Source organism: Desmodus rotundus, chromosome 6 (genome assembly GCF_022682495.2).
Source record: "Desmodus rotundus isolate HL8 chromosome 6, HLdesRot8A.1, whole genome shotgun sequence".
In the NCBI taxonomy this organism is placed as follows: domain Eukaryota; kingdom Metazoa; phylum Chordata; class Mammalia; order Chiroptera; family Phyllostomidae; genus Desmodus; species Desmodus rotundus.
The window spans coordinates 12,142,410-12,158,173 of record NC_071392.1 but is presented as its reverse complement, the minus strand read 5'-3'; the positions used below and the strand labels follow the sequence as shown (position 1 = coordinate 12,158,173).

The following is a 15,764-nucleotide window of genomic DNA, read 5'->3' as shown; positions in this document are numbered from 1 at the left end:
ATGACCTGTGCTGAGGTTTCCTGCATCCTCCCTGCCACATTGCCACCCCCATCCCTGCATAGCTCCCTCTGCAGCTGGGAAGCTCCTTGTGCCAAATCCCGGCAAATTTCTCGGTTACTTTGCATCGGGCCAAGATTGCTTGCGACAGGTAAATGGGCTGAGGGTTGCCGTAATGCCAGGCGTATTTTCAGTTAATAGGGAGGGAAAATGAGGTGTCTGCAGCGATATTGGAAAGTACAAGATCGATGATCCGGCCTCGTGTCCAATCAGCAGCCTTTAATTGACTGTATTTTCTGGGTAATTGAGCTTCTCTTCCTCCAAATTGAAGTGGAAGATATAACAATACATCTTGCCAGGAGGAATTACTCATTACTTCATAATGAAATTTCCCTTTTGCCAAGGTTTGCGGTTTGGCACTAGACACTACTACTTACGCTCCCTCCCCCACCTGAGCACCTAAAAACAGGTTTGTCCGCCTGCACCCTGCAGCCACAAGTGACCTGCAACCTCCATTAGCGCGGTGGGGGGGGGGGGAGGAAAGACCACGAATAAGACACTGCCCCTTCACAGCCTCAGTCTCTTCATCTGTAAAATGAGAAGGCTAGACTAAGCAACAGGGCTGACATGGTTTATCGTTGTAATTTTTCAACTTCCTGAGTGCCTTTTGCCCCATTTCGGTCCCATTTTGCAGGTGGGAAAACGGAGGCTCCGGATCTCACACAGCTAGTAGTGGCCCAGGCAGGTCTGAGCTTCAGGCTCCGGCTTCCTCTCCTTTGCCCTGAGCCTTTTTGGGGCCCAACGGCCTTCGCGGTAATCCCTCGCGAAGTCGGACTCACACTTTCCTTGGGCTCCTCAATCCAGAAGGGCAGGGCGGGCGGGGTTCTGTTTGCGCAGGCCAGAGCTCCACCGCGGTCCGCCGGGTCCCGCAAGACCTGCTGCCTTGCAGCCCCTGTGCGCGCTCAGCGCGGGCCATCGCCCGCTTGTTAGCCAGTGATTGATTGCCTTATTAAAGCGTGTTCTTGTAAGTGTGACCAAACTGATTGCATTGCATATGTTTGGGATAATGCTCATTTTAAACAACAGGATAAAGAGGATGAGCTCGGCAGAGCCTCGAAGACGGAATGATTCTGGCCAGAAGCTCTCTAACTCTGGCATTAAATTGCCCAGTTACATAGCAAATCACTTGGTTCCTCCATCCTTGTCCCCATTTTTTTCCTGGCCTGCAGTTCTATTGAATCCTCCAATGTGGTCTGCCCCACGCACGGCTTCTCTAGTGACTATGTGGACTCTGTCCTCCCAGCCAAGAACACTGCACCCACAACCCCCAGACATTCAGCCCCTTTGCCCCCATCCTGGGCAGGGGGAAGAGTGATTCAGAATTCCCCCTCTCCTCTTTTCTGTTTTTTTTTCCCCCCCAGCGGTGTGAGAAATCATGAGCAGCAAAGTCCCCTGGATGAGGCGGTGTGGAAAGTCGTGCACAGAAACCAGCACAAGCACCAGAAGCTTTTGGCAATGGCAGAGCTGCAGATCAGCTTGAGGAACTGTGACCCTCAGAAGGACAAATGCATCTAGGGTACCATCAGGCTTAAATCCAATCCCTGCCCCAAGTTCTCCCTATGTGTTCTGGGGGACCAGCAGCACTGTGATGAGCTCAAGACCACGGACATCCCCCACATGGACATCAAGGTGCTCAAGAAACTCAGCAAGAGTAAGAAAAACTGGTCAAGAAACTGGCCAAGAAGTACGATGCCTTTTTGGCTTCAGAGTCTCTGATCAAGCAGATGCCATGAATCCTGGGCCCAGGCCCGAATAAGGCTGGCATCTTCCTTTCCTTGTGGACCCACAATGAGGACATGGTGACCCAAGGTGAAGAAAGAGGTGCTGTGTCTGGTGGCAGTGGCTCTTGGTCACCTGAAGATGACACAGGATGAGCTGGTGTCCAACATCCACTCAGCTGTCAATTTCCTGCTGTCACTGCTCAGAAAGAACTGGCAGAAGGTCTGGGCTTTGTCCATCAAGAGCACCGTGGGCGAGCCCCACAGCCTGTACTAGGGCACAGCTTAACAAACTATCCTGCTACCAATAAAAACAAAAAATGAACACGAAAAGAATGTACCCTTTCACCCTAGGTGTCCCTGGGGAGCGTGGCCCGAGGCGGTCACAGCAAATGTGAGCTCAGAGCCCCACAGCAAATCCTGAGCCCCCCCCCCCAGACCTTTCTCTGAAAGTTTAAAAGATTCTTTTGTTTCCAAGGGTTCTCCCGCTTGGTTGCTTCCATTATTCCTCAACTGAGGAACCCCCCATCCCCCACAGGCACCATATGTCTGCCCAAGAGCGTGGATGTCACAGCGGACAGTTGTGGAGGATGGCCAGACAGACAGGATGGCATTCTTGAAGTGGGAAGAGCTTCCCCTTCTTAGCATCCTCCCCACGCACAGCATCCTGGAGCGAGACAGCAAGGTTGGGGGGTTAATGAGTGGTGGGCAGGGAAAGGAGACTGGGGCACAAAATTGGGATTTCTTTTATTTGCTCCACCCTCAGCCAATTGTTGTGGCCAGGTTCTCTTTCCGTGCCTGTTCCCTAACGGAGAAATCCTCAGCCGGCCTCCACCCACTCCAGTCGACTTGTAGGGGAGCCAAACTGCTGGCAGATTGAACTTCCTAAGGGGCACCTTTGGGATACACCAACATTCTGATTTGTTCAAGATGATGAAGGTCGTCAGAACCAGTCAGAAACGGTGCTACTCTTCTGGGCGTCATTTGTGAGTGCAATTGCATGGACTCGTTTGCCAGACCCAGCTAGGATGCGTCTGGAAAAGCGACTTGATCCAAATGGCAAATCTCTTCCATCGCTCAGGTCCTCCCTGGCTCTGTGGGGGCCCGGCACATTCGGCTGCATTAGGGCGAAACCAAGGCCCAGCTCACCATTTGTGTCAGCGTGCGGGACCTGGAAATGTTGACCCTGGTGGGTTGGGAAAGCCAACCATCTACAAAGCAAACAGAAACACAAAGTCGTTTCCAAAATCGCCTTCTCAGCAAATAAGTATGTAACATTCTGAGCTGGAGCAGGAGAGAGAAAGATTGCTACTTAAAAATAACATGAAAGCATTAAGTAATTATTTAAAACAAGGCTGTTTAGAAAAATATTTGTATTTATTGCAGCTGCTCAATTGGCCTCGTTAAAGTCAGCAAGCATTTAAATTGTGTTACAATCTCATTTAAATCCCGCTCTGTTCCAGCAGGCTGAAGAGCTTGAATAGACCAATCACTTCATAATGATGATGAATGAGAAATTAATTCAGATACAAGCAAGACAATTTAGGCCTTCATCTGTTTAAATAGCCTTCCAATATTATTCGCGATTGCGGGTCACAGATTGAATCAATTGTCCAATCTTGTGAAAGTCATATCCTTGCATCTTCATCGAGATTATTTATAGCGCAGTGAGGGCTGCTGAAAGGTATACGCTGTTAACAGGGACAATTACTTAAAGGGGAGCGTTTATAAAATGGAAAACAAATGCCGGGCTAAGAAACAAATGGGATCAAAAGCAGCCATTCCAATCTGGCTCCCCGAGGGAAGGGAGCTGGCACGGCCCCCGCAGGACAAGGGGCACTCCGACCCGGCCTCTGGCGTCCCAGCGGCCCAGGTGAGGCGGGGTCTGCGGGACGCGCCAGCCTGCGCCCTGGCTGCAGTGGCGGCCGACGCCCCCAGCCCCCCAGCCACTAGCCTCGACCTCCAGTGCCCCAGGTCCGGCGGGAAACCCTGGTCAGGCCCTCAGCTGCGGGTGTGGCCCCACCGCATCTCCCGGGGAGCAGCGCCCTGCGCAAGCCACCCCAGGGCGTTGCAGTTGGTTCGGGGCACAGACCCCGGCTGGACGCTGTCGGGCCACCGCCGCCCAGGTTGGAAGGCCTCCCCGCGCACACGGACGGGGTCACTTCGAGGCTTTTGGACTCCGAAAGCTCAGCCTCCTCTTAAACTTGGCCGCCTTCTAAGGTGATGGCGGGGAAGGGCCCGCATTTTCTTAATGCCTCTCCCCCTCGCCACCCCGGGGCAGAAAGCGTGCCTGGGGTCGCTGCACGTCCTACCGGGCCTAGACCCCTTCCAGGCCGGCTTCTCGGGCCTGTGAGCAGCGTCCGCTTCTAAAAACAAACAAAACAAAAACAAAAACAAAACGCCCAGCCCTCCCCCCATTAAGTGCCTTCCCTGCCTTCTGAAATAACCCCTCGGATGAGGCAGTTCCCCGTCGCGGTCACGCCGCTGCAAAAGTCCCCGCGCCTCGCCATAGCCCAAAGCAGGAGAGACGGCCGTCAGCATTTCGAGACAACCTGTGCCCTCCCGAGGAGTCTACCTGCCCCTCCTCCGGCTGGGCAGGAGAAGACCCGGGAGAGTGTGAGCGGGGAGGTGGGTTTGCTTTCCCGGAATCGGTACCCGCGAGTTTAGCTAACACTATGTGCCGCGTCTACACGGGCTCTGGGCGCGGGTCCAGGGAGACGGAGCCTTTCCAGGAGGCACTTTTGGGGGATGTAAGTGATGTGGGCTCGGAACGCAGAAGCGGGAAACGTCGTTTGATGTGCAGAGCCTGGAGCAAAAGAAAAGAGCAAGAGGCTCCCAGTGAAGAGAGAGCGGCTTCCGCGGGGTCCAGCACACGCGCCACACCCGGCAGCATCGAGGTGGGTTTTTTTTTTTTTCTTTCTTCCTCTGTATTTCTCTGTTTTGAAACAAAAGCCCAACTAATGGATTCCTGGCGCTCTGAGGACCCACTCCCGGGAAAGACTTTGATGTATTGCTGTCCAATTAGTGCCTTTAATTGGTGTCCTCGGGGACGGGCTGCCCGGAGCTGGGACACAGCCTCCTCTCGCCTCTCCTGCACGCTGGAAAGGTAAAATTTATAACGCACTGTAGCAATCCCAAGGGAGCTGGAGCCAGGGAGGGAGGCAGAGAAGGAAGGGAGAGATACAGCTCCATCTTGCAGAGCCCCGACCCCCAGCCTCCGGGATGGTGGGTAAGGATCCAGATTACCCGGTTTCTACTTAGTTTCCTGACTCCCTCTCGGGCCTGGCAAGAGGGCTCGGGGCGGGAGAGTTGCTGAGGATTATGAATTTGCTCGCAGAAAGGCCAAGGGAGAGTGCATTGTCTGTAGAAGCCCACCCCATGTGGTCTCTCATCTCGTTAATAATGGCTGTTTGTTAACAAGGATGTGGAGGTTAAATAATCCGGGTGGAAGATTAAACACGCCTCATCAAGGCGCTGGGAGCCCAGTCGCACAGAGACTTGCGCGGGAGCCACTGGCTCGCTGGAGCCTGGAGGAAGGTGGGAATAAACAGCCTTCAGGGAGCCCTGGGGTAGAGGAGAGGGAAGGTCTGGGCCCCCTTTTCAGGGGGTCCCCTTTTCAAAGTCAGTGTAGGCCTATCCCCTTGACGTGTTGAGTGTTGGATAGAAAAATCCATAAAGGAACCAGCCCCAGTGAAGCGTGGATGTCCAATGCTGCCAGAGGTCTGCTGAGCTCAGCAATGGAACCCTGGGTCTGAACCCAGGGCCCCTGCTTGAGGACGTTCTATCTGCTGCCCTAAAAAGTCATACCTCTGGGAAGTAAGGGCCATTTTTACCACGTGGGAATAACACTGGATTGGAAGACAGGAGATGAAGCTTGTAGATTGGGCTCTGCCCCTACATAGCTGTGTCATCTGTATTACATTGTTTTCTTAGCTTTATTTTCCTGCTGTATAAGGTAGACAGGAGATGGGGCTTGATAGAGATGATGTACATATAATATTTCTTTTTCTTTCCTGTAGCTCTCACTAGGGTTATGGATCTGAGTACCTGTCAGATACTCTGTCTCCAGCCACCCTTGGAAGGTTCACTCAAAGAGGATTTTATTCAGCAAATATCTGAGAGCCTACTATGGGCCAGTCACTGTGCAGGGTAGAGCCTTTCACTGTGAGAGCCGAACATCAATTTGTATATCCCTGGGCATGCCATTCCCAAATACAATATTTTGTAAAGGAAGACAAGGGAGAAAGAACTTGAGGGAGACAGTAGACTAGAATGTGTGTGTATGTGCAGGGCAGAGAAACTGTGGAGTGAAGAAAAAAGGAATCAGTACAAAAAAGTGAAAGTCTCGTTCAGATGGCAAGGAAGCCAGTGCAGATAAATACTGCAGAAATAGTTCCCTGAGAGCAAGTGTGTTAGGGGAAGAGGAGAGAAGGTTCTTTCCTGGAGTTCTGGATATTTGACAGTGAACTAAAGGTAAAGGATGCCCTAGTTTGACTAGGCGTCCCATGAAATATGCATCTAATATTGCCAATTTTCCATGTATATGTTGTTTCAATAGTTAAGAGTTTGACTCTTTAGCTAATTCCCAAAAAACAACACTTACTGAATCCACTGAATAGGGGATTCATCTGCTAGTCTGGGAGTCTTTACCTTCTTGGCGATGGGCATCTGGGTTCAAGGAAGGGAATGGGCCAATACTCCACTAACGTTTTTCTTCACATCAGCAGCAACTGTGGCTCCCACATTTCTCTGCCTTCACTGAGAAAGTCCAGGGACCATATGGGTGGTGCTGGGCAGTGAGGTTGGACAGCTAACGTTTATGGAGTACTTGTCACATGTCATTCACTGTTCCATGCTTTCCACGTATTATTTCATTTAATTCCCACAACAACCCCTTAAGGTGAGGACTATGATACTTCTCGTTTTACAGGTGAGGAAACTGAAGCACAGAGAGTTAATCTGCCTGTGTCGCAGTAGGTGAGTCTGACTCCAGAGTCCACACTAAAGTCACGTTTGCGGCGTAGCATGGTGGCTGAGGGCAGACTGACAGTGTGCTTCTCCAAGAGTTGCTAAGGTCAGAAGTGGGCTCTGGATAAGGGCAGCTAGTGTAGGAGGCAGGGTGGACTCATGTGTCTATTTTTAAAAACCACAACTTCACTTAGCCTTCCAGAAATACAATATCTAGTTTTTGGGAGGTGGCATTCAATGAACAGTTTAGTCCAATGAATGAATCAATCAAACAATCAATATTTATTGAGCATCTACTGTATGGTCAATATCAGATCTCAGTTTACACATATTTTAAAATTATTATTATAATTTTTAAATATCCACTCAGGAATATGTTTATTAATTTTAGAGAGAGAAAGGGAGAGAGATAAATATTGATCGGCTGCCTCTTGTAAGAGTCCTGATAGGGAATTGACCTGCAACCTTTTGGTGTATGGATGATGCTCCAGTCACCTAGGCCACCTGGCCAGGGGTACCCTTTATTTTCTTCTCCAGTTTGGTGCTGTTATGGCTTGGTTTGTGTTTGTAACCTATTATAACTTATTTGTGCTTTCCTTGAGAAGAAGTCATTTAGTGATGAAAACTGTGGTTAGGGTGATTTTATGGTAGGAAATACAATTGCCTGGGTAGAGGACTTAGCAAAAGAGAACTCATTTGTTATCTAACTTAAAGCCTGTACATCTTTAGCACCAGAAACTTTACATTGTATAAAATATAAACACTTTGAAATCTATTTATTAAAACATAAACAATTCAAGCAACTCAATAGCACAGATTGTGGAACCAGGGTTCCTGTTTGAAACCACACTCTGCTACTTACAAGCTGTATAATATTGAAAGTTTCTTAATCTCTCAGATACACACTTTCTTCATCTGCAAAATGGAGATGATAATAATAGGTATGTAATAGTCATCTATTGCTGTTACCCCAGAACTTAGTGCTGAAATCAATAAACATCATCTCAATTGCTGTGGGTTGGGAATCTTTTCACGGCCTAGTTGGGTGTTTCTGGCTCAAGGTCAGTCCCCTGGGGCTGTGGTCTCATGTAAAGGCTCAGTTGGGGGAGAATCTGGTTCCAAGCTCACTCTCATAGTTGTTGACAGGATTCACTTCCTTACTGGTTGTTTGACCGAAGGCCTCGTTTCTTCACTGGCTGATGGCTGGGGGCTTTCTTCAGTTTCTTGCTCTGTGGACCTCTCCATAGGGTAGCATGTGTGTGCATGAGGATGAGAGAGAGAAAACAGTCTTTCTGTTACCTAATCTTAGAAGTGGCATTTGGTCACTTTTGCCATGTTATGTTTATCAGAAGTGAGTCCAGATCTATCCCAAACTCAAAGGGAGGGGATTACACAAGGCATCAGAACCAGGAGGCAGGGATCCCTGGGGACTTCCATAGAGTCTGCATCTCAGAGACCCTATCTCACAGGGCCCTTATGAGGATTGCATGACTTTACAAAGATGACGAATTCAGGACAGCGCCTGTTTGCTGGGGTCCCAGAGTCATCCTGGGATCTGGCTGAGCACTCGTTTCTTATTTCAGTTTCTCTCTTTCTTCTTGCAAAGCCTTGTAAACGACTGCAGCAAGGGCAGGGCAGAGTCACTGCTGTAAGGGAAAGGGGAAGAGGCAGCAGACTAGAAAGAGAGCAGAATGAAAGATTTGGAAAATCTCAGGGCTGGATGCCTAGAGATGAGAGGTAATGTAGGAGAGTCTTGTCAGCTAGCTTATTCCTTACTTCTCACAGGTGCTCTTCCTTGCATCAGGTGAGTTACAGCTTAGCAGGAGCCATGCAAAATGGTATGGCGTGGATGTTGTGTTGGGGTGAAGAGGCAATTGTCACGTACTAAGTGAGGGTTCCCAGTCCTGCCTGACGTAGCTAATGGAACCAACATGGTTAAAAGCTGACTCAAAAATGAGCAACTAAGAGGTCAGGTCACAGCATCCAAAGGGTCTCAGTCCTGATTCCCTAAGTTTTCAGGACTGAGCAACTCAGTTAGGCAAGTGGAGCCCAGTAGCGAAAGCACAGAAGTGGAAGATGCATTATTACTCGGCAGTCTGAGGTAAAAGATAAAAGCTGTGCAACTAGCAAGAGAAATTGGTGCGAGGAGGGTCAGACAAATAAGGTTCCAAACGTGTTAGGTTGATGAGTTTTAGTTAAGACTGGAGCATCAGGCAGGAAAACATGGCTGAGACTTAATTGTCCCTGTCCTGTCATATCCTTTTTTCTTTAGTAAAAGAATCCCTACTTTTAGCTGGGCAGATGGCCACTTAAATAAAGGCTATGCGTCCCAGCCAGCTAGGTGTGCCCATGTGACTAAGTTCTGGCCAATGGGATGTAAGCAGACCTGGTGAAAGTGACTTAATAGTCAGTGTCCTTAAAAGGAGGGGGTTGTGGTCTTTTCTGCCCCTCCTTATTTTTTTCTGGTTGAAATTTGCAATAATGGATGGAACTCAAGAAGCCATCTTGAACCATAAAAAGGAAGCCACATGTTGAGAAAGGCAGAAAAAGAAAGAAAGGAGCCTGGGTCTCTGACACTGGGGAACCCCCTGAACCCCCTGTCTCTGGACTCCTTTACATGAGGAAGAAACTTCTGTCTTCACTGAACTGCTCCTACTTTGGATTTTCTGTCCCATGGAGCAGAACCTAATCCTAAGTAATACAGTCCTTCACATTAAGTAGGGCAAAAGTGAATAAAGCCACTCTTGCAAATCGATTGCACAAAGACAGAAGGTGGGAGGGGCATGACCTCTGGCACGGAGGTGATGCATCTGGATGTGGTATGGAGACCTGCAGTTAGACCTGAAGTCAGACCTGCAGAGCGGGAAGTGCATCATGGGGAGGACGTGAGCTTTAAGGTGAGAGACTGATTTAAATTCTTGTTTTGCTGCTTACTGGTTGAGTGACCTAGCAAGTTGTTTAATCTTTTTGAGCTGCAGTTTCCTAATCTTGGGGTGGTAATTATAATCAAATGAGATAATAAGCATAAAGCCCTTTAATTCCTTTCCCTTTTCTTTGCTCTTTTTCTAATCTTTTACCCCTAATCCTAACTCCATCTACCCCTTGGAGTGGGAATGGGTTTTAATTCCAAGTCTCATCTTTTCTGGGGGTGGAAGTAGAGGTCACTCATGCCAGTTTGACCTGTTGGGGTGTGTCATAGAACTAGGGCAGACTGGTGGTGGTGGCAGCAGCAGTGGTGGTGTGGTGGTAGTGATGGTGGTGGGGGGGGGGAAGGTGGTGGCAGCAGTGGTAGTGGTGGCAGTTGTGATGGTGATGGTGGTAGTGGTGGTGGCAGTGGTGATGGTTATGGTGGTGGTGGTGGTAGTGGTGGTGGCAGTGGTGGTGGGGAAGGTGGTGGTGGTGGTAGTGGCAGTGGCAGTGGCAGTGGTGGTGGTGGTTGTGATGGTTGTGGTGGGGAAGGTGCTGGCAGCAGTGGTAGTGGTGGTGGTTATGGTGGTGATGGTGGTAGTGGTAGTAGTGATGGTGGTGGTAGTGGTGGTGGTTATGGTAGTGGTAGTGGCAGTGGCAGTGGTGGTTGGTGGTTGTGATGGTAGTGGTGGTGGCTTTAGCCATGAAGATTCCAATGTTGGCTTCACAGTAGAAACAACTGCCCTAAACCAGTTGAACCTGAATCTTGGAAGCGGTGGTCTAGACATCTGTAGTTTTCAACACTCCCCTAGGTGGTCCTTTTCACTGATACACAGTGAATATCGAGAACCATTAGAATAGGGAAGCATAAGCTTGCCCTAGCACCTAGTAGGTACTCAGTGAATTCTATTAACTGTGATTGAACTGAGACTGGGATTAATGGGCAAGGCTCCGGGTCTCTTCTATTTTTAAATACGCCTGGTTCACTCGGATGATCTACTGACTAACCCGAGTTTTACCAAGTTTCACGAGATCCTACATATCTAGAGGCACCCTGACGTTTCAGAGCCAGGACTGAGCCTCTAGATCATTTAGCCAAACTATTTCACATTATAGGGCTCTTAGTTTTCTGTAGTAAAATGGACCTAGTATGGCTACTGTGGACTTAGAGAAGACACAGAATGTTATACAGGACATATGCCACCTCCGTTCTCATTTTATTTTGATGCCAAGGCTGAGGTGACTGCAACTCCTTTTGTATTTCCTCTGGGCAATGTTAACATGTCCAGATCCAAAGGTCAAAGCTATGTTTCCTAATGGCACTCCAGGGCCTTCGTCGGAAGCTGGCATTCCAGTGGCACATCTCTGGGGTCAGCAACTGAAGTTAGTGAAAGGCAAGGTGCTGGGAAAAACAGGGTAAGGGCACACGCTCACCTGGATGTTACGTCAGTAAACTAGCAGGAAGTACACAGGAGGAGTTACAAGCTCCCTTGCAGGCTCCAGAAGGGAAGCTTGCACAGTATGCCCGGGGTGGGGGTGGGGGTACCTTTGGAGAGCTCCACCCCATGTCTGTCATCCAGATGAGCAGAACTGGCCAAGCGACTTTGGGAATCATTATTGTTTAAGATCAGAGATAAGGTTTGGGGGGCAGCAGTGACTGTGAAAGAAATATGTGTAAAAATAATCCTGTACCTCCAAAAAGAATTTCTGTAATTCCAGGGAAGTGCTCTTAGCCCCGTCTGAATAGGGCCTGCTTCTGTACTATCGCGGTATCCCTGCAAAAGAGCCAACAATTCTACTTTCTACGGGGAAAAAAGGTTTCTTTAAATTTAGATTTAGTTCAATACATACATAGTAATTCTTAAAATACCAGAGACATCTTGGTAAGGATATTTCCTCTTTGTTGCCATGGCCAGAGGCTTGTCTGGATCAGATCAAAGGAATAAAAAGGAAAAGAATGGAAGAGATGAGTGTAACTGCAAACCTCGGCAAACTACTCAAGTCCTAGAGGGAGCTGGTGGAAACAGGAAACCGCACTTGGGTCTGGAGACCCGTGCTTTGGGTTTGAGCTCGTTGTGTGAAGTGCGCAAGCTCTTGGCCACTTAGAACTAATTACCTAGAGGGAGGTCACTGATCACACCCCTGGAATATACTGATGACTCTACCCCAGATCTGATGCTCTTTTAATAAACTAGAATGACCACTTTGGCCTGCTGAAAATTTCACTCTTGCTTTATCCACAACAGGGTTTTAGTAAAATGTGCCAGAGCCTCCTCTACTGGTTTCATTGTATTTCTGTGGAAAAATTGGGCTTTTCTTCTTCTTCTGAGGTTTATTTTGTTAACTTAACATTATGCCATAGAAACATTTTGATGTCAGTACATCAGCCTGACACCCTCCTTTGCATACATGAAGAGATGCCGAAATATTATTTTTTTAGGTTAGAAAATGCTTTTTTAGTCTACTTATTATTTTCTTTTTTAAATATTTAATTGCTTATGCTATTACAGTTGTAGGTTTTTAATGGACTGTCTTGTTCATATGTTACAGGATCGCCTCTCTCTCGATTTGGGAGGATGGAGTGAGAGGCTTACAGAGTCTCTGAGAAACAGCAGAGGCAGGTTCAGGGTTTATTTCTGGCAGGGGCTGGTTTCCTGAACTATTTGTGGTGAGGACTGTGTCAGACTTTTAATTTCTTAAACTTTGCATTTCTTATAACCTTCCTACTGTGAACTGAGCTTCAGATCGAATTCCCACGCTCTATCCCCGATACTACCCAGGAGCACTCTTCAAATCTGTCCCCACCTTACTAGGGTGGATTTCACAAAACCTGTTTAAAGTTTACTAGGTTTTTAAGAGGCAGTTTCTGCTGAAGAACAGTTGTGAAATTAACTGAATGCTATTTTAACATAGTAAATATATATATATATATATATATATATTTCTGAATGTGTGGCATAGGCTTGCCAAGTGGTGCACAGTGCTTTACATCAGTGATGATTTTGAGATGGATTCTTATCGTCAAAGATGAACTGTGGACACCTTAATTTTTCTCCTTATCTGTGAAGTTAAGTCCCAGTGACATAAAGATTTATTTTCACCCTTTTCTCTACAATGTAATTCCTAGACATTGTGCCGAAGGAGTTGCCGGGACTTAGGAAGTGACTGTTTAAATGCTTCATTGATGGACAGCCTCATTGGTTAAAGGAAGTAGCCTTGGTTGTTGTCTAATATGCAGGGTTTAGAACAAGTTCTGTGCTTTTGTCGTCCCTCCCTTCAAAGTCAATTATTGCAATTTCAGGACAAAGCAACACATCCCTGGGAGAAAGGGCACAGTGAAACAGCCTTATTTTGGGCTTGTTGTAGGCACTCTGCCTTTAATTCCATTTTTTCAGGCCACGTCTCTGTTCCCATCACATGGAATCACGAGATACATGGTGAATGGCACAGGGACCTCACAGTGCTCTGTGGATGGGGTGAGATAAATTGATTTCCAAAATTTTGTTGATCAGTTACTTGGTGTAGAACAGTAGTCAGTGTGTGTGTTGTTTTGTGGAAGGTGAAAAATTAAGCTTTCTCAGTCTGGTTTATTTCAGAGGAAAATGATTACCTCAGAAGCTAAAAATGAGCCAAGCTAAAGCGAATATTCATGTATTAGTATCACATGGCTTTCAAAGAGTTAAATCTTAAAAGAGTACCTTCTCATTTCAGGGATTTTTAAAAAAGATTCTATTTGTTTATTTTTAGAGAGAGGGGAAGGGAAGGAGAAAGAGAAGGAGAGAAACATGTGTGAGATCGATCGGTTGCCTCTCACACACCCCCAACTGGGGACCTGGCCAGCAACCCAGGCATGTGCCCTGACTGGGAATCAAACCTGTGACCTTCCAGTTTGCAGACCAGTCCTCATTCCACTGACCCACACCAGTCAGGGCTCATTTCAAGGATTTTATTAGCACTAGTTATAAATATAAGAGGGGTTGATATAAATTGACTTAATTTTATGTACTTGGTGAAGAGAAAGCTTTATTAAAAGGAACTATATATTTTGAATCACACTTTGCTAATGATTTCTGTTATAATTTTCTGTTATAATTCTGTTCTAGATAAACGATGTTGATCTAATGCATTGGAAACCCAGCTTTGGACTGCCAGTGTTCATGTCAAGCGGTGTTCCCAGTCTCTGTGCATTTAATTCTCCTATTGGCGAGAATCAAATGATAGAGAAAGAAGAGTCAAATGATGAATCAACCTATGTGTTGTCAATTCCCACTGAAAACTACACTCACCAATGATCCCTGCTCACTGTGAATTCTGTAGAATCTGTACCACTGGTTTTTGCTATTGCTTCAAAGAGTAGTAAACTCTTCACCTGTAAGAGCAGTACAAATACTTTCTCAAGCAGCTCAAATGGAAGTCAGTCCAGATTCATAAGAAAGGTACTTGCTTGCTCAGTAACAACAGAGGCAACAACAGAGGAAAGGGTGTGGGCTTTGAAACCCAGAAGGCCTCTGAGAGAGAATTCCTACCTAGCTCCCTTGTAAAGAGGAATGTAAAACTGATAGCAACGCCACAAACTTCCTGCCTCCCCCCAAAAGACCGAGTAATTAGTAACATACCTTCTTCAGGTACCTGAAGATAAGGTAGGAAGCTTTGAAGTGCAGGCCCAATCAGCGGGGCTGGTCTTCCCTGGGGGCAATGCATGCTTAAAATCTTCCTCCAGTGAGAATTGCAAATTGTATCACTAAATAAGCAAGTTTAAAATCCTGTGTGGATCATTTTGCATTTTGGAAATATCAAGGCAACGTGAGGCACAGTGGCTGTGCAAACGCTTTAGAAGCCATGGTTGGTTCTAAACAGTGAGTTGTTTGGCGAAACAATACGCAGAGAAGCCATCCCACTGGCATAGGCCAGCGGCCAGGGAGCTCAGCCAACAGGCCAGGGCCACTGTCTGGATGTGGGAGACCCTCCTCTCTTCCCTTTTCTCAAGGATCCTGAGAGAGGTTTCAGAGGGTCAGCTGGGAATTTGGGCCATGGGACAATTCCAGTCTCCCTCTGTTCCCTACCCTCTCCCAGGCCTACATCTGGTCTGGAAAGATACCTCTCCTTATCCCCCTCTCTCCACTCACAACTAGATCAGGGTTTTTCAAATCCTTGACTGTTTCTCACAGCAAAGAAAGACATCTTATATCACAACCTGATACACACACACACACACACACAGCCCCCAAACAGAAGTTTGCTAAAGCAGTACTTACACTTACTCATGAACCCTGACGGTTTCTTTCCTTTTCCATTCCCAAACATGCCAGTGGTGACCCACTAAGTTCCTCGATTCATTAGAGGGTCTTGACCCACAGTTTGAAAAGCACAAGCCGTAGACGACCAGCCCTCAGTGACACTGGCACGTTAGAGAGGATTCAAACATGAGAGACCAGCCCTAGATTCACTCTCAATACCCACACTGCCCCCACCCTAGCCCACATCCTGACCAAAAAGGTTGCCCTTGATTAGGCATTTGAGGGCCATTTGTATACTTTCTACAGTTTTGGGAGCCCAGAAGGTACCAGACTGAATTTGCAGCTCCATCCTAGGGTACAGCAGACATGGCTCATAAAGCGGTGGACATAATGGCTGGAAGGGACTTTCTTTTCTTTTCTTTTTTCTTGATATACTTGTTTATAAAATTTAAACAAATATTAAAGAGTCAATAAATCTAAGATACGGAAGAATTCCTAATTTACGTACAAGCTGGCCATCTATTTTATAGTATAAATTTCTCCTACAATAATATCAGCTCAGATAATTATAATAATGACAAATATAATAAAAACAGTTGGTGCCACTCTATATTACTACTACTACTAGAAGGGACTTTCTTGAGGCCTGAAATTTTATAGAGGAGGAAACTGAGGCCAGGAAGGGTAAGTTAATAACCTGAAGTTAGGAAAAAGGAAAGAAAGCATTGACCACGATCACATTAAAGTTAAGAGCTGGTTCTTATAGCCCTGCCTTAAGGCTTTATAGCAAACCCTAAAACTTACCTCAGTGGGCTGTCTCAGCTCCTTTAGGCTTCTGAGTAAGTGGCCTGGTTAGGTCCAAAAGTCTAGGCCTGAA

General features: G+C 47.1%; 1 pseudogene; it reads left to right on the top strand.

The window, feature by feature from the left end:
• LOC112306882 (large ribosomal subunit protein uL1 pseudogene) lies at positions 1-2,052 on the top strand (annotated as a pseudogene).
• Positions 2,053-15,764: the final 13,712 nt, after the last annotated feature.